Below are 24,566 nucleotides of genomic sequence, written 5' to 3' on the forward strand. Positions count from 1 at the left end.
CTCAATTCAGTCATTGAAGAATTTGACGAAGAAAACCTCATTTTTGCTGGCCTTAGTGACTGCCAAAAGAGTTAGTGAGACCCAAGCAATCACTGAAAGGGTAAGTTTTTTGCAAGGCAACGCTATCTGCTCCTATACCCTAGGTTTTCTTGCAAAGAATGAAACCCTGTCTAAGCCCTGGCCTTGTTCTTTTAATAGTAAGAATCTAGGGAATGTCTTAGATTTAGAACATGAGAGAGTGCTTTGCCCTGTAAGAGCTTTGAAGTTTTACCTACACAAAACTGCTCTCTCTCTCTTCCTAAGGGACCTGCTTAGAGAGGCTTATTCTCAAATTGGTGCTTTTGCCAATTTTCAAGATTAGAGCTCATGATATTAGAGCTGTGGCTATGTCATTAACCTTCAAGCAATGTATTGGGGATGTGAGTTAGTTTTTGCAGCTTTTTACTTGAAAGAAGTTGAAATGATTTTTAATAACTGCAGTACCCTGGCCGGCATGGTGTTGGTGGTGAACACAGAAAGTATACCTTCCCTCCTAATCTCTTCTCCTTATTAGAGGTTGTCGAGTTCAAGGGGAGTCTGGGGGTATTGTGTTCTTGGGTACCCTCCAGTTTTATTTTTAATGATGGGTGTTGGTGTTTGTTTTTTATCCTTTGGTGTAGTTATATGTTTAAATTGTCTGGTTGTGTATTGTAGTGGTACTGCACTCAGGACAGGCAAACTTTTTATGATTTATTAGTGATCGGAGTGGTCCTTTGCCTAAAGCTCCCACTCTTGTAGTAGGCGACTCTTGCCTATACCACCACACCTCTATGAAATAAGATGAGTGCCAACCAGAGGCAGTAACTTCCTGCAGCAGCTCTCTTACAAGGTAAGGAACAACAAGCATTTTACCAATGCTGGCAAATTTTTTATATGCCCAAAGTCATTACATACTCGAATGTTTTGGTGATTGAATATGTCCTTGCATCCCACCTTTTATCAATGTGGGGAATCAGCTATGTAATTACATATTTGGTAAGTTACATATATAAAAATGACATTTTTATATTAAAATAACTTTATATATACTTTCCAAAAGTGGGTGGGGCTAGTTACCTACACCAAAACAAAAGAATCGCTACTGTGAATTTCAAATTTGTTCATGACACTTACCTGCCAGATATATATATAGCTGTATTCTCTGACGACCGACAGAATTTCAAAACTCCCGGCAAACGCAGTGGTCGGCTAGGTGGTTAGTACCCATTCCCGCCGCTGGGAGGGGGATACCGGGAACCATTCCCATTTTCTATTCAGATTTTCTTCTGTCGCCGGTCGGTAAACATCTGTTTACAGACCTCCGCTTAGGATTTCGAAAACTTCATTTGTCACTTGAGTATTTGGATTGTCTTTTGGTTTCGGACTTGGCTTAGTGATTTGGCATACGCTATTGTGGTTTGGATTTTGATTTTGGCTTTGATTTTTCTTAGAATTGAGATGTCTGGATCTAGTTCTACTAGTTTCAGGGTGTGTGGTGTAGAAGAATGTAAGGTGAGGCTACCAAAAGCCTCGGTAGATCCTCACACAGTGTGTGTGAATTGTAGAGGGCATGTTTGCTTGTTGGAAGATAGGTGCAAAGAATGTGAAGTGTTAACTGATGTCGAATGGAAGGCGTATGAATCTTACATTCGTAGACTTGAGCGTGACAGAATTAGGAGGTCTTCCTCCAGGAGTGCTTCTGTTAAAAGTCAAAGTAAAGTTGCTCAATCTAACATAAATGTAGAACATACTACGCATAACCCTATAATTTCTCCTTCAGATAAGGAAGTGATTGTTACCGAAGGGAATGCCCTTTCTACCATTTTAGAATCGATTCGGAACCTTGAATCGAAAATGAAAGTGCTACAATCTAATGTGCAAAAGTGTAGTGATAATGTTAGTGCCCCTAGTGAAGTGGAGGGGGCGTCAGATCGGTCCTATAATGCCTCCAGGTTGAGACCTCTGTCGGACTCCCAGAACACAGGGAATGGACATGTCGAAGGCCGAAGGAGGGTTACGGGAATTAAACACCGGTCTGGCGTCCCTTCGGCAGATCCTGAAGACGCATCCCAGGCTGCCAAAGATCGCGCGCAAGCTCGAATCTTGAAGGAATGCTTCTCTTCCTCCGAGACGTCCTCACCTCACCGTGGGTGGGAATCTCGGAAGACCTCTCCGACTGAGAGTGGTAAGGAAGACGTAAGGTGTCGCACAAGCGGCCATCGTCTTTCTCGCCCTCTTAGGAAAGGTCTTACGGAAGAGTACGCAGCCTCTCCAAGTGAGAGTGGTAAGGAAGACGTAAGACGTCGCACTGGCGGCCATCGTCTTTCTCGCCCTCTTAGGAAAGGTCTTACGGAAGAGTACGCAGCCTCTCCAAGTGAGAGTGGTAAGGAAGACGTAAGACGTCGCACTGGCGGCCATCGTCTTTCTCGACCTCTTAGGAAAGGTATGATGGAAGAGGACGCTTCATCGGGAGATCAAGAGCGTCCTCCGCCTCGATTTACGCTTCGGTCTTCTCCGGAAGACTTCGAAGACAGTATCCCGCACAAGAGATTTAGGACGCTTTCTGAGCGTCCTGATTCGAGTCCGGAGAGAAGGAAGAAGGCGTCCCCTCGCCCATCTTCTTCTCAAAGGTTCATTCCATCATATGGTTCTTCACCATCAAAAAAGACTCTCGAAGCGATTCGTCAACAGTTGGATACGTTTTTCGCCAAGAAAGAGGAAAGATCACGTAGTCGTAAAAAAGATCTTTGGCTACCCGTCAAGAAATCTAGACGTTTCTCTGCGGCTTCTCTTCGTTCTTCGTCTTCGTCTGATCCGTCGCCTTCTAGACCTCATCGACTCAATCAGGAACGCGCAAGCAGTCCTGCTGAGAGAGTCTCTAGAAGTATTGGCGGTAAACGAAAAAGACAATAGGTGCCGCACAGGCGGCCGCCGCCGTCGTCTTTTCCCAGAGTCGAAGAACGTTCAGAAGGATCGCTCAGGAATAAAATTGGGAGGAATGGATCTTGACTTACAGGAAGAGAATATTCAACAAAACAAACGCTTTGCTAACCAGGACGCTCGTAAGGAACGCTTCTCTGGCGGGACGCTCGGGGTCGGAAACGTCGGGTGGAGAGACTTCAGACACACGATATTAGTTCAGAAGAAGGATATGAAGATGAATATGAGGACGTTTTTGAGGACGCGAGGCGTAGTGCTAGTAAGGACGCTCGTCGTCCTTCATATCAGTACGCGTTCCAGGACGCTTTCCAGGACGCAAATGAGGACGCTTTTGAGGGCGCTAGGCGTCCGATGCATAAAGTTACCCTGAGAAGAAAAGAACAGGTCGCTAGTCAGAAGGATAAGCGCCATATGCTTCAAGGTAGTAGGAACTACAATATCAGTGCTCGTCAAGAGAAATCGTATGACGTCAGTTTGGAAAATTCGGAGAGAAAGTCAAGGTTAGGAGAACATAGCAGACTCTCCTCTTCAAAATTGATTTCAAACACAAAACCTACGGTTCGAAAGGGAGGTGAAACTTTGGTTTCTTCTCGTTCAATGCAGAATAAGGCTATGTCTCCATTAGAAAATAAATCGTCAAGCGAGGCTGTTTCGGAAGAGGAGGAGGATCCTACAACCTCATCCTCTGTGGATTATAAGACTTTGACTCGTCTTTTATTTAAGATTTGTTTCCCGAGAAGTTCCGAGCTCCAGTTCCTCTCTCTCCACCTTCGCAACTAACCTCTTCGAAGGCAAGGAAGACTCCAAATTTTGTCAAAATGGCCACCTCGCTCTCGACTAAAAGGGCTTTTAAAAGAATCCATGATTGGATGGAATCCAAAAAGACAAAGGGCAAGACTTCTTTTGCACTTCCCCCCACAAGGCTTAGTGGAAGATCGGGGAAGTGGTACGAGACAGAAGAGGAAGCAGGCTTGAGAATCCCCGCTTCCGCACAAGGGGATTTCGCCAACTTAGTGGAAGCTCCTAGAAGATCTTACCTGGCATCAGCGAAAGTTTCGTGGACAATGTCGGAGATAGATCACCATCTCAAAGGCCTTTATAAAACTTTGGAAGTTTTTAACTTTCTAGATTGGTGTTTGGGCGTCTTGGATGTTCAGTCTAGAAGCCCAGATTCCATCTCATTGGAGGACTTAGCGAGTATTTTGTCATGCATGGACAGAGCAGTAAGAGATGGCTCCGACAACTGGCATCACATTTTGCGTCGGGAGTCCTGAAGAAACGCGCACTCTTCTGTAGCTTCACAGCTAAGTCAGTGTCGCCAGCGCAAAAAGCAGAATTGTTGTTCGCTCCCTTTTCTGCTCATCTTTTTCCACAATCGATGGTAAAGGATTTATCAGTAAATCTCCAAGAACGAGCGACGCAGGACTTATTGTCCCCTCGGTCTTCGAAACGTCCTGCTGATCAGATGTCTTCAAGAACCACGCAAGCTTCTAGGAAGAATTATAAGCCCTTTCGTGGAAGAGAGGGAGGAGTTTCCCTAGGGGCAGAGCCCCCTCAAAAACCAGGGGAAAGAAATGACTTTTCGGCCCTCCAGACACCAGTCGGGGCGAGACTCGCTCTATTCGCCGAAGCATGGAGGATAAGAGGGGCGAACTCTTGGTCACTCGAAGTGATCGAGAAAGGTTACAAAATCCCGTTTCTATCGAAACCACCATTAAGCATAGAACCAATAGACCTTTCGCCCTCTTATCAGGATTCAAAGCAACAGATCTTATTAGACCTTTTGGATCAGATGTTGGAAAAGAGAGCAGTAGAAAGAGTCGTGTCACGGAACTCTCCAGGCTTCTACAACAGGCTTTTCCTTGTTCCGAAGCACTCGGGAGGATGGAGACCTGTCCTAGACGTAAGCAGGCTGAATCTTTTTGTAAAGAAAATAAAATTCAAGATGGAAACTGCACAGTCTGTTTTAGCTTCCCTGAGACCAGGAGATTGGATGGTGTCCTTGGATCTCCAAGATGCCTATTTCCATGTTCCGATACATCCTCGGTCCAGGAAGTTCCTCAGATTCGTTCTGAAAGGACAGGTCTTCCAATTCAGAGCTCTCTGTTTCGGGCTGAGTACAGCCCCTATGATATTCACGCTTCTGATGCGAAATGTAGCAAGATGGCTCCATCTCTCAAAGATAAGAGTCTCACTCTATTTAGACGATTGGCTGATCCGGTCCACGTCAAAGGAACAGTGTCTGGAGGACCTACATACGACATTACAGCTGACGAAGGACCTGGGCCTTCTGGTCAACTTCGAGAAGTCCCATCTGATTCCCACACAGTCCATCGTGTATCTGGGGATTCAGATGGATTCAGTGGCTTTTCAAGCATTTCCATCCATAGAACGTCAGCTAAAATGCTTAGAGAAAGTATCGGTCTTCTTAGAGAAGGAAATATGCTCGGCGAGGGAATGGATGAGTCTGCTGGGGACCATTTCCTCGCTGGAGAAATTTGTTTCTCTGGGAAGGCTGCACCTCAGACAGCTTCAGTTTTTCCTAGCAGACAACTGGAAGAACAAGAAAGACCTAGACGAGATTTTGAGAATCCCTCAATCGATCAAAGAGCATTTGAAGTGGTGGTCCGATCCCGTCAAGCTATCGGAAGGGATGTCCCTCAAAGTTCTGAGCCCAGACCTAGTGTTGTTCTCAGACGCGTCCATGATGGGCTGGGGAGCAACACTGGGGGAGGAAGAAGTGTCAGGCCTCTGGAGAGGGGAACAGAGGTCCTGGCACATAAACCTCAAGGAGCTAGAGGCGATTCGTTTGGCACTTCAATGCTTCGCGTCAAGGATTGTGGGACAAATTGTACAAGTCAACTCGGACAACACCACGACGCTCGCATATCTCAAAAAACAGGGAGGAACTCTATCTCGCTCCCTGTTCAGGATAACGAGGGAAATCTTACTTTGGGCGAAGCTGAGAAATGTAACGATTCTAACGAGGTTCGTTTCAGGACAGCAGAACATTCGTGCGGATCTCCTCAGCCGTCGACATCAAATGCTTCCAAACGAATGGACTCTCCATCCAGAAATCTGCAAGGAGTTGTGGAAACTTTGGGGACGCCCTCTGGTAGACCTCTTCGCGACAGCAAAAACGAAGAGGCTTCCGATTTACTGCTCTTCCTGGTTCTAGACCCAGGAGCAATAGCAATAGACGCCATGCTTTGGAATTGGAAGGGGATGGATCTCTACGCCTTCCCTCCATTCAAACTCCTGGGAGAGGTAATAAGGAAGTTTGCGGCGTCGGAAGGAGCAAGAATGACGTTGATCGCCCCCTTTTGGCCTGCAAGCGGCTGGTTCACAGAGGCCATGTCATTTCTGGTAGATTTCCCAAGGACACTTCCAGAAAAAATCGATCTACTCAGACAGCCCCACTTCGAGAGGTATCACGGAAACCTCTCCGCTCTGAGTCTGACTGCATTCAGACTATCCAAAAGTTGGCCAGAGCGAGAGGTTTTTCAAGATCGGTGGCAAGAGCTATTGCCAGCGCTAGAAGAACATCTTCCCAAGCTGTCTACCAATCGAAGAGGGCTGTCTTCAGAGGTTGGTGTAGAAGGCAAAATATTTCCTCCTCCACGACCTCTGTGAGCCAGATTGCTGATTTTCTCTTACATCTTAGAGAGATAGACAAACTTTCAGTGTCAACGATTAAAGGCTACAAAAGTATGCTATCAACGGTCTTTCGACACAGAGGCTTGGATTTATCAAATGATAAAGATCTTCACGATCTATTGAGGTCCTTTGAAACATCAAAAGCTCCACGAGACAAGATTCCCTCATGGAATTTAGATGTTGTCTTAAAGTTTTTAATGTCAGCCCCATTTGAGCCTATGCACGCTGCCTCTTTGAAAGATGTAACTAGGAAAGCTATTTTCCTGACCGCTTTGGCAACAGCTAAGAGGGTTAGCGAAATCCAAGCTATGAGTAAACATGTGGGTTTCAGAGAACACAATGCGGTGTGTTCGCTGAGCCCCTCGTTCTTAGCGAAGAACGAAAACCCATCCAACCCCATGGGCTAAAAGCTTTGATATCAAGGGGTTATCAGAGTTCGTCGGACGAGAGCCGGAGAGAGTTTTGTGCCCTGTCAGAGCTCTCAAATTTTATCTGGAAAAGACCAAACAATGTAGAGGCCCGTCAGACAACCTGTGGTGTTCGGTCAAGAGGCCGGAATTACCAATGTCTAAAAACGCACTGGCGTTCTTCTTGAGAAATACCATCAGGGAAGCTCATTCATCCTGCACGGATGGTGATCTTAAACTGCTAAAAGTTAATGCTCACGAGGTTAGAGCGGTAGCTACTTCGGTGGCTTTTCAGAAAAATATGGCACTCAGTGATATCCTGGGTGCCACATTTTGGCGAAGCAACTCTGTGTTTGCTTCACACTACCTCAGAGATGTGAAGGCGACATATGAGAATTGCTACTCGCTTGGACCATACATTTCCGCGGATACAGTATTGGGGACGAGAAGCAATACGAACCCCATCCTTTAGAAAATGGATGTGTGTGATTTTAATTATGGGTTTGTTTTTTACGGTCGTAGGGTTGGCCGCTTGAGGCGGTCTTCCCTTTAATTAGCCTGAAAGTTATGGGACTAACTTTAGTGAGGCTAGGTTAGGTGGTATTTATTATGCTTCATTGTCTTCAGTATGGTCAATATGGTCTTGTCACATTGTGGTCACGCTCCCGTTGACAGATCATCTAGAACTATCCAGCTATACTAGAATTTCCTTGCTGGAAATTCTAGTTAAGCAGAAGCAGGCTTGGGTGACAGTAATCACGAAGTCAGCTATGCTAACAGGTAGGGAACCAAGATGTCAATCATCTGCATGTGAAATGTTTCCAAAATCCTTCTATTCTGTCCCTTCCCACCTCCAATGGTGGGATTCAGCTATATATATATCTGGCAGGTAAGTGTCATGAACAAAATGATATTGTCATGATACAATAAAGTTTGTTCATACTTACCTGACAGATATATATAATCAAGTACCCACCCACCTCCCCTCAGGGGACAGTGGGTAAAGAAAATCTGAATAGAAAATGGGAATGGTTCCGGTATCCCGCCTCCCAGCGGCGGGAATGGGTACTAACCACCTAGCCGACCACTGCGTTTGCCGGGAGTTTTGAAATTCTGTCGGTCGTCAGAGAATACAGCTATATATATATCTGTCAGGTAAGTATGAACAAACTTTATTGTATCATGACAATATCATTTTTAGCTGCTTACTGCTTAGAAACTATAGCTATGTAATTATTTGCTAAGTGTATATGAAAAGTCATTATAAAAATTAAATTTTTTCTATATCAATTTCATTACGATTCCTTAATGTTCTGGAGTAGAATATGTGCATGTATCCCAGCCCTATTCAATGTGGGATTCAACTATGCAATTACATGGTAAGTTACTTATATAAAAGTGATATTTTCATAATAAAATTAATCATATGTATATATGTACTTATCTTTCATATGTATATATGTACTTATCAAGTAATTACAGAATTGGAGTCTGCCCTCCTCCCTTCTTATGGACATAAGGGTCCCCAAAAAAAAAATTGAGCTCGTCTGCTTAGTTGTTCCTACTGTTCCCCGATAGTGGGTGGTGCTAGTCACCTACACAAAACAATTGAAGCACTACTGTGATTTTTTTTTAAAAAAAGGTTGTCACATGAGTTAGAAACTATAGTTATGTATCCCTTGATAAGTATATATAAAACTTAATTTTATTATAAAAATATATTTGTGCTGAGGAAACAAATTGTTTCAACATTTGTGTATTTTGTGAAGGACCAGCTTATTGATGGCAAACATGTATATACATATATATAGTATAGTATTTTAATTCCAGTAAGATGCTTGAAGGTCCAAGTATTTTAATAGTGCAGGTTTAATTAAGCTTACAGCTGACATCCTTATAATTGACCTGCAAGATTTTATATTCTATGTACACCCTGCATAATATCTTATAAATGTTAAAACTGCCTTCAGATTTGTATTTTTTAGAAGCTTTGTACTATTTACTAACCAATTACCACAATTTTTTACAGCTTTTGATCAAATTGACAATACCCAAGTTGTATTATTCAAGAATTTTATATAATGAATGAATACTTTTATAATCCATCCCTCTTGTTAATGTTGTGTTGATCAATAAATTTTTTAATGATAATTGATATTTGTATTTTCTTACAGTCCAATAAAGCCTTCAAGAAGATTGATGCTGAGAAAAAACAAGCAGAGCTGGATCGTGTCAAGACAAAGTATGGAATCAATACAGATGAGAAAAAATAGTGACATCCATTTACCACCATTTTAAATAAGTGAAAGTTTATTTTTTTTTAGTGACAGCATTGAAGACAGGGGTTCCATATATTACAGCACTTTTCTATTGTGTAGCCATAGCCATTGTATGCATCAGTTGTTATTTTTAGTTACCTTTAGAAACTAGCTTGAATTAAGCATGGAATATGATATAATACGTTACTACAAAATTTTTGGAAAACGGCTACATGAATGTACTATATTTATTAATTTTAACTCAGTTTGCAATGTAATATTTAGATAGTGTAACTTCTTCCTAATGTATATTTTTTATACATAATTAGATTACTGTTATAAAAAATGTAAACGTGAAATTCATCCAAGGTCATGTTCTTTTTTATTAGAAAAGTTGCATTAACCTAGAAAGTAGGCCCAGCTGTGTACATGAAGGATGTATTCTATTGTATTTTTTCCTCTCTTAAGAACTTTTCAGTACAAAGAATCTATAGATGCTGTTGCTGCCAAGAAGTCATTCATTCAAGGATAGGTAGTTTATTATTTCTTTATATTTCGTATTGTAACACTCAAATCATTATGAAACTCATGTCTAGGAGTCATATCATAATTTTGGTGTATTCTTACCAAGGCCATATGAATTTGTGCAGGCAAATGAAAAATTGTGGCACACAACAATCTTGGTACCTGTCCTTACCTCCTTCTTCACAACAACAGTTTTTAATATTAGAAATTGTCCTAGAAAATAGGTTGGGGCTGACTTAAGTTCTAGATTATGAAAAGTTGGCTTTTGCTTTTGAGAATCTTCTTTGATACTTTATAATAGAATTTTGGGAGATCTTTATTAAATATCTTAGTACAATATTGGACTTTTTTACTCTGATGATTACTACCAGCTACTATGTTTGTATGTCTGGATTATACCTACATTGTTAAGTGCATTTTATAACTAAGTAAACTCAGAGTTGTTGCTCTCCATAAATATATCAACAGTTTTCATTTGTCATTGTGCAGTTTCATTTTCTATGGAAAAATGGTGTCAAGATTTCAATATTCAGAAATAATTACTAGTGATAAACTTTTTCCCCTTTAGAGAATGATTAGTATTTATTACTGAATTACTCATGACCACTGTTGATGGGTTTTCCCTTTACAGGGTTAGAAATGTTGAATTACCTCTTCTCTATCTTGTGTACTTCTGGAATTATTATCTGGTCGAGATCTTCATTTGCACATTTTTTCCATAAGCAGAGACTAAAAGTCCTTTTAGGTGGTACAGATTGGTTAGAATCGAGTAACTTCCTTTTTCTGAACGGCCCAAATTATTTTATGGAAACATATTTATATCAAATTTGGAACTTCATGCTTGTGTGATTTCCAAGAATTGTCAGTGGTTTTTTTCATCACTGGCAGACTATAGTTACCTGACATCTGGTTGCCCCGTATCATGGTGGTCTTTGAAATTGAATAATAACAAATTACATAACTTCTGAAAAGGTAATGCTTCTGTAATCTTCATTTCCTCACGAAATATTGTTTGCCACTCAATTATGAGTGGCTCTGAAATGTGCATATTTTGAGTACTTAATTACTGAAATGTTCGTCTTTTGAGTATTTAATCGAACAAATCACGCTGCTTTTATCCTGGCTTTCCGTTGCATTGTAACTTATGAGCAGTAAATTTAATATTTTTCTGTCGATGCATTATGGGAAATGGAAGAGCTTGTGTCATACTTCTCCATTAATTATTTCCTACCAAAGTTGTAAGACTTAAATTTGCCTTTTTTCTTCAAGTTAAATGACGGACTGGAGGTGACTTATGTTGTGAACATCAAGTTAATAGTAAACATCTAAGTTAATAGTAAACCGTAACTTCCTCTTGAGTTACCTTAGCTATCAAATCTAACTTAAGGTAAGTGGTTCCTTGGTTAACATGAAATACAGAACCTACTGTTAATTTCTCAACAAACTTTGAGACTTCATAGGTAGCTGAGTAATGGATTGATAGACTGTGGAAGAAGTAATTTGAGTTATACCACACATAGGCCATCTCATGATGTGAAAGTGCTGTATGTAAGTGATCTCATAATTGGTATGAATTAGGAATTTTCTCATTCCATTGTGAATTGAGGACAGTCTTTCAAAAATTTTGAAGAAAAGACTCCTTAGCTCTGATATATTTTCCCAAATTGGATTTCATAATGTCATTTTCTGAGAAGCTTTTAGAGCATGGATTTCAGACTATGAGTAACCATTACTCACAAGATATAGTCTTAGCAATTTTGCTGCATTGCTTAAAGGAAACCAATCACTTGATGAGCTGTTCTGGTCCTGGTAGTTGTCTTTGTGTCAGATTTGAGGCAAAACACAAATCCCAAGTACTTTACACAATATAAAAAATGATGCTATACAATCTGTACAAGATCACACTATTATCTATAAAAATTTACCCGAGCTGTCTGTGCATGTTAGTAATGACGATGATCAAAAATAAAATATATACTATGTTAATGTTGACCATTCACGAGAGTAATCGCCCCTCGTGCAATTTCCACCTGGAATACTGTGTGGAAGAACTTTTGTAAGTGATAATAAGGTTACTACTCATGATTTTATCTTTTCATACTGAGGAGTTTCTGTAAGGTAATGCAAAGAGTATGGAAATTACGTATATAACTATAATAAGAAGTAGAAAATTAACACAATATTATCCAATTACAATGTAGAAAGTATAAACATGAAGTCATAAACAGTTCCTTCATCTACAAAGAGGTTTATTTTCTCTCATCAAGGCTTTCAATTCAGTAACTTCATCATTCCAGGTTTGCTGATGCACAGAATTATCAGAAAGGTCAGCTATTTTAATTGCTCTAATTTTTACTACTGTGCTATTGTTGTCGAGTTCACCTACAGCCATCACGTATTTACCTGAAAGTACAGTCAGTTTTATTAATGTTGCAATTGTATAAGTTTTAAACCTTCTGGAAAGCTATTCAGTGTTAAAGCCTTTGTATCGATATAATAAATACTTTTCAAACAATATCCAGTGAAACATTTCTATATGGTAACTGTAACAAAATAAATTTTGTATCTAGTAAGGTAGATGATGAAAAAACTATTTATTCCTACAGGAATACAAACCATTGCCTTAAAGTATACAGGAATATCTTGCAGTACAAACTGGAAACGGTTGAAAACTTGGTATCAAGGTGGTTAACAATGTGGAGTTGGGGGAGTATCCTTCACTCACCAACCATTGCTTTCACTTTTCTTTCAGCCACCGTGAAGGAGGCAGATGTGCTGCACTCCCATCATCTAACTGGATATAGTTGATGTGTATACTACATCCATTCGCTGACGTTTTTTGGTGTGTTCCCGTTTGTATTTTTTCATAGAGCCTTGCTTTTTTATGCTACTAGATAAAAAATAAGAGGTATGCCATTGTGAGGGACATGGCCATTTCATGTCACCCATAACAACTAACCTCACTTCAATGAGTGCACCCAGTTACTGCCTTAACATAAACAGTGTAAGGTCTGATTCTCCCAAAAGACAAAGAATCCATGGTATTGGCTAACAAAAAGGAAGAGGACCAGTGGTTTTCAAGTTTATGTATAATAAAAGTCCCCATTCATGATGGATTTTCACACTGACTCCAGTGTCTTTCTTGAGGGATAAACTTATATAACCTCAACCAGCTAGCAACAGGTCATCAGCCTATAACCAACTGTCACCATTGGTACCATGCTCATGTGGTCACAGAAACCAAACACTGCTCTGAATTTCTGGTCATCAGGTTATCAAACAAACTTGGCAATTCAATGTAAAGAAGAGAAGCCTAGTCTCCAGATAGAAGGTTGATGAATAAGATGACACCATCTCCACTAGGATTCAAGTCTCAACATACGAAGAAATCTTGAAGAGAGGGTGGGAAACAGATTTTGATGGAAAAACCTATTTTTGGCAGCTGCTGTGAGACATCAAAGAAGTTACACTGTCATGGTCCCCTCAGGGCTCCACTGACCAACAAATACAAAGAATTCTCTTATAGTTGGTTTCAGTCAGAAAGTGCTTGTTGGCACAGTGATAGAATATAAAGAACTCGGGTCAGGAGGGCTCTACTATCTCCTGTCTTACAACTACTTCAGTTCACTACATCTCACTTGCACAGATGTGACAACAGCACACCCCAGCCATCTTCATTACACACTGCTCTGTCCAAGAGTTCACTAATACCCGGGTTGTTCTCTGGAAATCGTGTTTGACTGTGGAAATTTCACTTATTGTCATTCAAGCTAAGTACTTAGTTTTAAGAACCAGTGAAAAGTTTTAGTTCGTTAAGATTTAAACAGATTATATTTATTTAAATTGGAAGTCAGTAGGCCTCTTTCAAGGTGAGAAGGTAGGATTAGATCGCTAAGCTATGCTGTAATTTCTGTGCTGTTTTTTCTTGTTTAACAAAGTGAGAATAGCATTAAGGCAATAATATTAGACAATTTTGTTATTGACTTTTTATACAATGACCTTTGTAACATTGATAGATGATAATGTGAAGTACAGGTTAGCCTAACTTCTTGTTTATGAAACATAGGTGTGATTGTGCTTGACTTACGAGCCTTGGTGTTTACTAATAAAAAAAAAAAAAAGCCAGGGTTTCCTGAGGTATTTTATAATCAGACTGAATGGTTTTGTGATATCGACAGTTCCCCAGTTATCCATAATATTGTGGTTCTCTTCAATGTTAAAAGGATACATTATGCAGATAGATCTAGTATATACTTCCAGCAGGTATTACTCCACCAGTAGTAATGTCACAGGTGTTGACAAAATTATTGTGACGTTTATATTTTTCCTAATGGAATACAGAAGTACTTATTCGTAAGGATGAGCTTTGCCAAACATTTAAAAATTTTAGAGAACTGGTTTCATATATTTTTGGTACAATATTTCCAATAATTATTGATTTTATTTAAGTACTAACTAACGTAGCCTATAGGCTACATAACCTTTACCTGGTGCTTGGGAATAGACCAAGATTCAAAAGGTTAAGAAATATGTATAAATATGCAGTATGGCTATCCATTTAGTTTTGTCTTAATTGAGCAAATCCTTTAAGACAATATTGTTGAAGTATTTTAATACATTACTACTAACATTACTACTAGTATCTTGTGGATATGACCCATTGATTAAGTTTCTGTACATCATACTATATGTATGTACTTATGACCATGTAGGCCTGGGTTAATTTGAAGTGCTTGGGGCCTATACAGTGATACGGGTAGCTAACACTAAGTAGTTTTTTTTTATTAAACACTTATTTTTTTGATTACTACTGGTTACTATTATGTAGGACCTACACATTACCTATGCCACAGTCAACTGCTGTCTGCTTTTCACCTGTGGAAATGGCTCATGACTACCTGCCACAAGCCAGCCCCTGAAGGAATAAAGAATTTGGTTAGTGGCTGGACGTGTGAAATATGCCAAATGCTTTTGGCAGCAAGTTTAAATGATGAAAGAGCTGTCTCTATGGGTTATAAGTTTCAATAGGATTACGGAAGGAGACTACTGTACACCATTATGGCAGAACTATGGCAGTGTGTTTCCATCCCTCTCCTAGTAGAATCAACATTCAGGCCAATATTCCAAAAACGAGATTCTAGGAACTCCAACTTCAACAACTCTGATGGAGACTAAAGGCCCCTTTACACTGAACGATTGTCAGTATCATTTGGAAAAACAATGTGTATGGGCTTGTCTGAATTTAAAAGTGGGCAGAGTGTCGTGGTCTGAACGATCTCGGCAGGAATCTGTCAGGATTAATTTGCTGGCTTGTGACTTATGTCTGTCATACACAGGTCATACAATGTATGTGTTTGTTTGCCGTTATCTTAAGTATCTCAGCAACCCTTGATGTGTAAGGATGTATTGTGAAGGCCTAGAATACCACAGAATGAATTCCACATTAGCAGATAGGGATTCTGGGTAGAATTCATAGAGCTGTAAAAAGAACAGCCATGCCTTTGGAGGGGGGAGAAAAAAAAAAAAAACAAAAAAAACAAGTTCCTTGAGCAAAGCATTGTGAGAAAGTTCACTTCTCCTAGTCAACCACTGTTTCACCCATTTCCTTTTCTTTCTTTTAGGCTTCCCTAATTCTGCCACAACGTAGGTGGCAGCAACAGCTCTTAGTGTAACACTATCTTGCAGGTCTCTTCTATAGATGATGCCATGTCTTCCCAAGACAAAATCTCTGTTCAGACTGAAACCTGTGTGGAGATCATTCACACTGTCTTGAATAGTGTGTGTTTGTGTGTGTCTGTGTTGATAACAACAATTGTTCAGACAACTGTTCAGTTTATGGGGTCCTTAAGAGTTTCTCCTTGCGAGAGTGGTCACTGATACTTGAAGTGAAGTGGATATAGCCACTAACATTTCCCTTCTGGATCTGGAGGGTCTAGAGGGCAGTCTTTTGCTGTACACGAAACAGATACTACTCCAAAAATAAATCTTGCCTTTCCCATACAGCAAACATATATTGAGGGGACCTGATGTGGTCCACCCAACCCCATCTGAAGTGTCTGAACCTTCTAGGGGATAGTGAATTTATCCTGGACTTCTATAGTACTGCCATGCAATGGTGATATGATTGCCTTGGCTCAATCAGTTCATGAAGGCCTCCCTGATATGAAAACTCCACTTGCTGTACTTTCTGTACTGCCAAGCAGTGATGATACGACTGCCTTGGCTCATCAGTTCATACAGGCTTCCTTGATAGGAAAATTCCGCTTGCTGTACTTTCTATCGTGATGATACGATTGCCTTGGCTCATCAGTTCATGCAGGCTTCCCTGATAGGAAATTCCGCTGGCTGTATTCTCTATACTGCCAGGCAGTGGAGATATGACTGCCTTGGCTCAATCAGTTCATGCAGGCTTCCATGATATACTTCCAGTGATGATACAACTGCCTTAGCTCATTAGTTCATGCAGGCTTCCCTAATAGGGAATTCAGCTTGCACTTTCTATATGTACTGCCAGGTAGTGGTGATACGAATACTACCTTAGCTCATCAGTTCATGCAGGCTTCCCTCGCAGTACTTTCAGAATTCCAGAATTAAATCATGAACAGTATCAAGGATAACCGCAAGAGAGTGTTACTCCTTTGAGGACTCGCTACTGAGCTTCAGCACAAGAGATGCTATCAGTGACTCTCAAGAGGAATTCAGGTTTGACCTGGAAGGAATCCGGTATGATATGTACAAATATCTTATCCTTTAAACTAGAGGATTGAGACACTGCAGTGTCCAGGCATAGATAGGTTTTTCACAAGAAATCTTAGGTCATGGGAACAGGGTAATAAAAAACTTAAGCCCAAAAAGAAGTTGAATCAGTAGTCTAGATCTCCAATAGAGCTCCGACAGGCAACAATTGAGACCAGTCGGACAACAAAACCTCAAACCAGAATGTAGTATATGGGCATCCATATCTGCCAGAGAATAACACTGATAACCCTTGGCAAGACACCTCAATGTGCATCCTTTCACCAGATGGAAAACACCTCATTAATGAAAGGAATTTCAGGAAAGAGTGGCCTTCTTAATACTTAATGATGCTTGGTCCTTTCTTCAATAGGAATTCAGGAACTGTTGAAGGTCACAGTTACCCTGCCTAATAATATATCTATGAAAGCCAAATAGAAGCAACTGTATTAAAAGACAGCCACAGAAGCAACCTGTCTCCAGTTTAATGGAAAATATAGTACAACAACAATTTTACATAACCAATAACCTCTCTGGGAGGCATCAGCTGTCTGTCTCTTCACTTCTGAACCACCAATCGTGACGACAGAATTTCAGAATTTTGTGACGACAGGAAAACAAGTTTATGGTGGAAATAATGCCATATGGCTCCAACGTCCCAGTATCTGATAGTGCTGCAGAGAAATGAGCAACATTTGTCCTCCCTTATGAGAGGAAAAAACTCTATTGGACATGCCTACCCAACAGGTTTTTTACCCGTGCAAGAAAAATCTCAGGATAGCCATGGCTGAAAGAGCTTCCAGTGTCTTACAGAACAATGTTCACTGCAGTAGCCAAAACACTTATGTGGACCCTATTGGGAGCACTGTGACTTTTTGGAGTCTCACATTAAGGCTTTAAAGGAAGCATTGTTGGGATCCAACAATTCGCTCCCCAATGTAACCTCCCTGTTGCTTTCTTACCCTCTGTTGGGACCCCTTTTAGAAGAGTGTTTTCACACAACTCGCTGAATAAGCTTGACAACAGAACTGCACAATATATACTATTCTTGGAAAAAAGGAATCTGGGAAACACCCTTGCGAGTTTCCTCTTCCTCAGCCTAAGAAAGCTTGATGAGAATCAGAGCCAAACAAGACCTCAGTCACTACTAAAGGAGCCTTCCAACAACAGAAGAAAGGACAATAATAGCATCAAGAGCATTTTCAAAGCAAGATATTCCTACCATGGGAAAGAAAATTTAACTCCTGGACTGTGTATCGCAAGGAAGGGAAGAGGTGGAGTCCCATAGGCCTTGCATGATTGTATTTGTCTTCTACACATAAACATGGGGGGGGGGGGGGGGGGGACAGTATATAATTCTCAATAGGCTAGGGTAGAGATGGTCTCATCCTACCCCTCCTTTAAAGTAGTTTTTAAAAAACAAGACTCCTTTTTAAAAAGTATTAAAATTTAAAACTGCCTTTAGTTGTATACAGTAATATCAAATTCATTAATTAATTACCTTGATCAATCCATGCATTTCCTCCAGGAATAATATGACAGTTTGTCACTGTTACATTATATCCATTATCTTGCAAGGTCACCTGAAAAAAAAAACAGTACATGCTAAGAACTGGAACAAGCAAAAAATAAAATCAGCAGTCTATGAAATAGTCAAAATTTGGAAAAAATAAGACATGTTTTTTTAAGTTCTACTCTAACTAGAAATCTCATTAAACAGTTAAATCTTAAAGTTAATGTAATCTACAGCCCCTTCCACATGAGGGGGAAAGACACACAGGGACTTGGATTTGCCTGTAATTCTCTTGCTTTTTAACTGTGTTACCAAGTCAAACAGTCCAAGGCAGGCAATAGGCTCAGGCAGGCGAATCTATGACTTGGACCATACACGTGATCCGTGCAACCACAAAATTGGTAACTGTCTGCCCACCGCGCATTTGCCCCTCATGTGGAAGGGGCTTTAGTAACATGAAAACTTGTGCATAAAATTTTTAAGGAAAAAATAACTCAATTGGGTTCATAAGTTGGATGGCTAAGTGCAGTTAACATTTATGCATGACTATAGCACAGTGAATTTACTACTTATGCCAGGGGTATATTGAATTCTGCATATAACCAGAACTTGTACATGAAACAGCATGTACGCACTTTAAAAATATTACCTTTATCAAAGTCTCCCTGAGGATGTCAAGCAATTGGAACTTCAAAAGTTCAAGTGGAGCGGCTATGTTTTACCAACCTCATACTAATCTTGCATTTTAATAATTTTTTATCTATTTACCTATTTATTTTTTATTTTTAATAAGTGACATCTCTTCTTTCTGGATTTCCCTTGAACTTCTCTTACTTCCTAATGAACACCATATTTTTGGAAGCTTGAATTTCAAGTCAATAGACCCTGTGGGCTTATTCTATATGAATAGGGTTGTTCATCTGAATAAAAACATAATAATAATAGCCTTAAGGGGGCCGGCCGGAACCACTATATACAGTGGTATAGGCGAAAAAATGCAAAGTCATGAAAAAATTCATGGAGCTTCATATGGCAATTGAGAATACGTATACGAATATTTCGTCAATTCCTCTTACTTTCGTAGTTACAAGGTAATCAGTAAACATAACTCAATAAGCCTAAAACATTCATCCGTACAAGAAAATTAAATATTTCTTCTGTTATCGTAAATTTTGATAATTATTGGCAAAGAAATTGTGAGAAATGGCATCTGTAGAGATTCCGTGGCTCGCAGAAGCGAGTATCTGCTATCTGGTTCAACCATGAATCAGTGCGACCATAGACTTCAAGTAGATTACACGTTCGAGTTTCACCTCGTGACTTTCGCTTGCTTTCACGTATGTTTATGTATGTTTTGGCAAGAAGTTCATCATGCCAATGAGGAAAAGACAAGGAAAACATCTCGCTAACATACAGATGAAGAAAAATCGCTCAAGCATTATTACAGAATATCATAATATACGCGTAGTTAGTGAAGAGGGAGGGGAGGGTTGCCTAGTAACGCCCCCTTCTTGCCTGACAGCACACGTCACACTATGCCCAAGGCTACGATCTTTGAGCAAAGAGATCTTCATTTATGATAAATAACATAGTTTTTTGGTTTTTTAATACCCAAAATGGACTATGAAATTCATAATAATCATGATTGATTAAATTGTCTTTGTAAAAAGAGAGTACTGTTTCGAGTTTCACCTGTGACATTCTCTTGCATTTATGTTTGTTTATCTTTGTTTCGGCAAGAATGTCATCATGCCAAAGAGGAAAATACAAGGAAAACATCTCGCTAACATACAGAAGAAAATTTGCTGTAATAAGCCGAGTTAGTGAAGGGGAGAGAGGGGGTTACGTAGGAAGGAGTGCCCCATCTTGCCTCAAGCAGTGCCCCAGGCTACAATATATGAGCAAAGGGATCATCATTTATGATTAAATTATGATAAATAAAATAGTTTTGGTTTATTAATACACAAAAAAAAGAAATATACATTCATAATAATCATTATTTATTAATTGTCTTTATTAGAAATACGAAGGAAAACTTTGAACGGCCGTATCTCAAAACTATACTTATTGACCTTCAAAATCTATCTTCTCACTTAGTTTTAAAGCTATATTCATTGGAATTTGGTATATAACTCAGAAAGACATTATAGAACAATCAAATAGAGCCCTTTTTCCAATTTTTGTTTCGTCTTTTTTTATACATTTTTTTCTCGTGATTTATAGGGTTTATTTTTTTACCATATTGAAAAATTCATATCTAGCAAAAAAATGACTTTTAGAAAAAAAAATCTCCATTTGATTGAAGGTCTACATCAGGTCTATATATGGTAGTAATCCCAGGTCTTAATATTAAATATCAAGGGAGGAGATATAATTTGAAAAGTGGTTATTTTCGGGATAAATTGCCCTGGCGTCACAAAACCGAAGGTCAGAGGCGAAAATTATATGCGGTTTGGAGATGTCCCAAGTCACCTTATTAAGTGGTATGAATGTCAAAGTCCTGTCGTTAAAAAACGGCATTAGCCGGCCAGCCCCCTTAATAACAATGTAACACTCAACCAGTTGCTGAATTATTTTTTCTATCTTTTATTTTTAATTTCCATCATGACTTGCCACATAATTATATGTTTTGACAAATTTTGGAGATGAGATGTCTAGCTACCAAAGATTCTAAAGAGCAATGTCAAATTTTGACCTTTAAATAAACCCGTGGCCTTGAAAAATAAATCCAGGTAAAAAAAAATCTGGGGAAATAGCAACCCATCGCCAAGGTACCTATCCATGGTTTTCACCCAAATCAGAAAATGGTTGTAATAAGAGCTTCATTAGGAACTTATAACTTAAGACAGAGGACACAAGACGAAATTGTACATACCTACTATAGACAATTTTATTAAATAACGAAAATGCCCTATAACACGCCAACATGAGAATGAATTATGTTCTGAATCTTTAAAATACAAAAAGAAAATTATAAAATAAAAAATACTCATTAATATTTTGTTATGAAAAACAAACAATTACTGAATCTAATAATCAACATACAAATACAACAATTAAAAAACCACAAATCAAATGCATATAAACTTTGAGACAAAGTAAAATCAGCAATCAATTTAGAGAATTTAGCACTAATTCCTCCCAATAATAGATTATAAAATTATTCAATGGAATATAAATGACCTCTTAATCCGACTACATCTTGGTGAATTACAAAGAATCCTATACGACCACACTAGATATTCACATGGTTATTTGATGTCAAATTCACATTCAAACCCAATGAAATGTAATAAGTCCATCCCAAACACCAATGACTTTCCAACTCTCATTAGTTAGGCAGTCCCCGCCTTACTACAGGTTCAGCTTACAACGTTCTGAGGTTACGACGCTTTTCAATTATATTCATCAGAAATTATTTCCAGGTTTATGACATGTTTCAGGGTTACGGCGCTGATCTGGCAGTAGAAATAGAACTCCAAAAATGCAAAATAATCAATATTTAAAGTGTTTTTTTGATGAAAAATGCAGTTTACATAGTTTTTAATACACTCAAAGCATTAAAAGTAAGATTTTCTTAGGATTTTTGACGATTTTCCGGCTTACGACGTGTCTCAAGAACGGACCCCTGTCGTAAGCCGGGGACTGCTTGTATCCAATTTGGAACCAACAAAGAAGCATATACTATTTTCGAAAACCAACATTGAAAGGCATTCTTGCTGAAGGCAAAGATTCCTTATTTAATAAGAACATCATGTTCTTAAATAAAGCCGGTTTTCTAAATAAAGTCTAATTTTTTTTTTTTAGGATCAATTCCTGAAAACCAGCCCAAGAAAAGCCTTTATTAGGCTCAGAGGTCTGGATAAACTAATCCTTTATAATAATAATAATCTCTCCCTCTATCTGTCTAAAAATTACCTCTATGAAAAAATTAAATACTTTTAGAATAGTACAGCATATGTATTCATTATATTATTACTGATAACTTCATCTGGAGATGACCAAGCAAAAACTGCTTTTCAACTTCTGATTATATTTTTCATAGGCTGGACTAAGCTCCAAGCAACTCCAGCCCCCCTACCATGTTAAGATCTTTGAAAGTTGACAGTCAAGTTCTCGGGAAGTGGACAGAAAGGATTCTGTGACTGCTAAAAACATTGCGATGTAAGAAAAAACCTATACCAGTTGTTTAGTAGACTCCATCTAAAATAGGATGCCAGATAGGTGAATCCATTTAAAATGGAAGCTCTGTGTAATGAGTCAAAATATGTTTGCTAGTCTTTAAATCAGATTTTGGCTTGCCTTGTAGTCTGGCACTTTTACACATTATGCTTGTGCAATCATCAAGAACTAAAAAAATACACACTACATATATCCTTTCATATTAAACCAGTCAAAGGATTAGTATAAGTATGCAAAATATCAATAATGAGTATAAAATAAGATAAACAAAACAAAGTTGTGCATACCTCACTTTTTTCCTGATTATAAGCAACCACTGCTCCTTGTATCCAAATTATCTGAACCACAAATGATAGCTCATCTTCACTATAATACCAGGATCCACCTGTAAATAAATGTTAATCTTTTCTAATAATATATCCACAAATTAAATCTTGCATCATTATCATTGCCATAATGGAAAATTATCCATTTTTGGTATAATTAGATTTTATGTACCACGTAAGTTATCCCCAATCTCTTCTGTCTTGTGGGCTTTCCACCTGAATTCTCATTTGTTTTTATCTTCAGCTGTGCCCTTTTACTTGATTTCCTACTTCTATGAAAAACTGCCCCTCATCTCTTCTCATCATCTTTCCAGTGATCTTGATTTATGAGATCTCTGTCTTTTTTTCCTCTCTGATGAACACCACATCTCTCTAAAACTACATTTATAATATAATCTCCCTACTGTGTTCCATTCTTTTTTCTTTTAGAATCTCATCCATTACCTTTATCATCAACCATGAAATCTTATACTGCATACTACTATTACTACTAAACAACTATAGCATGAGTTACATAACACCTATAATAATAATTTAGTATCCTCTGAGAACACAGAGCAAATCTTTGGATATCAATAGCTATCAAGTAAAATTTAAATAGTAAACAGTACCTTTTGGAAGGGTTTCACATTTCCTAATAAAAGTAAACACTGTTTGCAAAAAGAGGACAATGACAATCTAAATTTAACATAATTAATATGTGAGTGCTAGAAGTAAAAAATTATATCTCATCCAGTAGTGGTAGTTCATTAGTTAGCAAGACCTATTAATCCATTTTAGTTTCCTGTAAAAGAAAAATATTGAGATGGCTATTTGTCTGTCTGTCCACACTTTTCCTGTATGCCCTTGGATGTTAACAACTATTAAGACTAGAGGGCTACAAAATAGTATGTTGATCATCCACGCTTCAATCATCAAAAAAAAACAAATTTCAGGCCTCTAGCCTCAGTAGTTTTTGTTGTATTTATGGTTATTAAAGTTAGCCATGATTGTGCGTCCGGCACCACTATAGATGCCAACAACACAGGAAACCACTAGGCCATGGCTGAGAGTTTCATACAGAATTATGCGTCGTCATAATGAGGTTGTTAGACTGAAGAGTTTAGTTTTAATGTAAAGTATATCAGATAATCCAAATTTTTGTACAGTTCTTAGCATTGTGCACTAATCTAAACATCAAGGGTGTATATACTGAAGGTTTCTTACACAAGGATGAGGCACAAGTTTACTGACATTAAAAATACTGCAGCAGAATCTTTGAATATTTCTGGCCCCCCTGATGGCTGGTGGAACTGGAAAGCAAATGCCCTTATTTAGCCCAGCCCCATAGGAACAATGATATGACCCTAAAAAGATGAAATGCTATGCAACTTGGGAAAAACAGAAAAGAATTCCACAGCTTGATGCTAAATGAAGGCCTCCATTGTTAGCGGTTGTGTTGATATTCCTTGGAACTTGAAAGAATCACATCACCACAAAAATCAGTACTGGCACTGTTGGTTGACCTGCTGTCTGTGACTTAATGCCAGCCTCAGTTCTCCTTCTGCCAACCTGTCAGGTCTCCAGTGATAATATGTATTACCAGCACTAACTTCCCCTCTGAACTGAATGCTAGATGTCTCCAATGTATTCCTATTGCTAAAGACAACTAAAAAATCTGGTTTTCTATTAGATATATTCAAGAGACTACATATACAGCTGTTACCTGTACAAAGCGAGAAGCAGAATTACCCATTGGACCTCACTCGGCCAAACCTGCAATTTCTTAAAATATGTTTACATGTGAAAAAAAGTTAAACACCACTAATAAAATCTAAACACAATTTTATCATGGGTTTACTTACCCAGTAGTACAGTATTTATAACACAAAATATTGAAATTAGAGTTAAATCATAATGAATTGTTTACATATCAACAGAAATATGAAATCAAAATCACTAAAACATCCAACCTTCTTTTGGAAAGTCACTAAAACCATGCTGGAAAGACCAAAATTCATGGGGA

At 38.8% G+C, this 24,566-nt stretch overlaps 1 protein-coding gene and 1 long non-coding RNA gene across 2 annotated transcripts in view; both read right to left on the minus strand.

Moving 5' to 3' along the window:
• Positions 1-24,566, minus strand: part of LOC135223564 (splicing factor 3B subunit 6-like) — a 59,503-nt gene that overhangs the window by 3,416 nt on the left and 31,521 nt on the right. The window lies entirely within an intron of this gene.
• LOC135223562 (uncharacterized) lies at positions 11,941-22,628 on the minus strand. The gene is made up of 3 exons (XR_010316529.1): positions 22,523-22,628; positions 18,042-18,123; positions 11,941-12,208 (listed from the first exon to the last, which is right to left on the minus strand). It is a non-coding gene; the product is annotated as an uncharacterized LOC135223562 (long non-coding RNA).

Source organism: Macrobrachium nipponense, chromosome 10 (assembly GCF_015104395.2).
Source record: "Macrobrachium nipponense isolate FS-2020 chromosome 10, ASM1510439v2, whole genome shotgun sequence".
Classification (NCBI taxonomy): Eukaryota; Metazoa; Arthropoda; class Malacostraca; order Decapoda; family Palaemonidae; genus Macrobrachium; species Macrobrachium nipponense.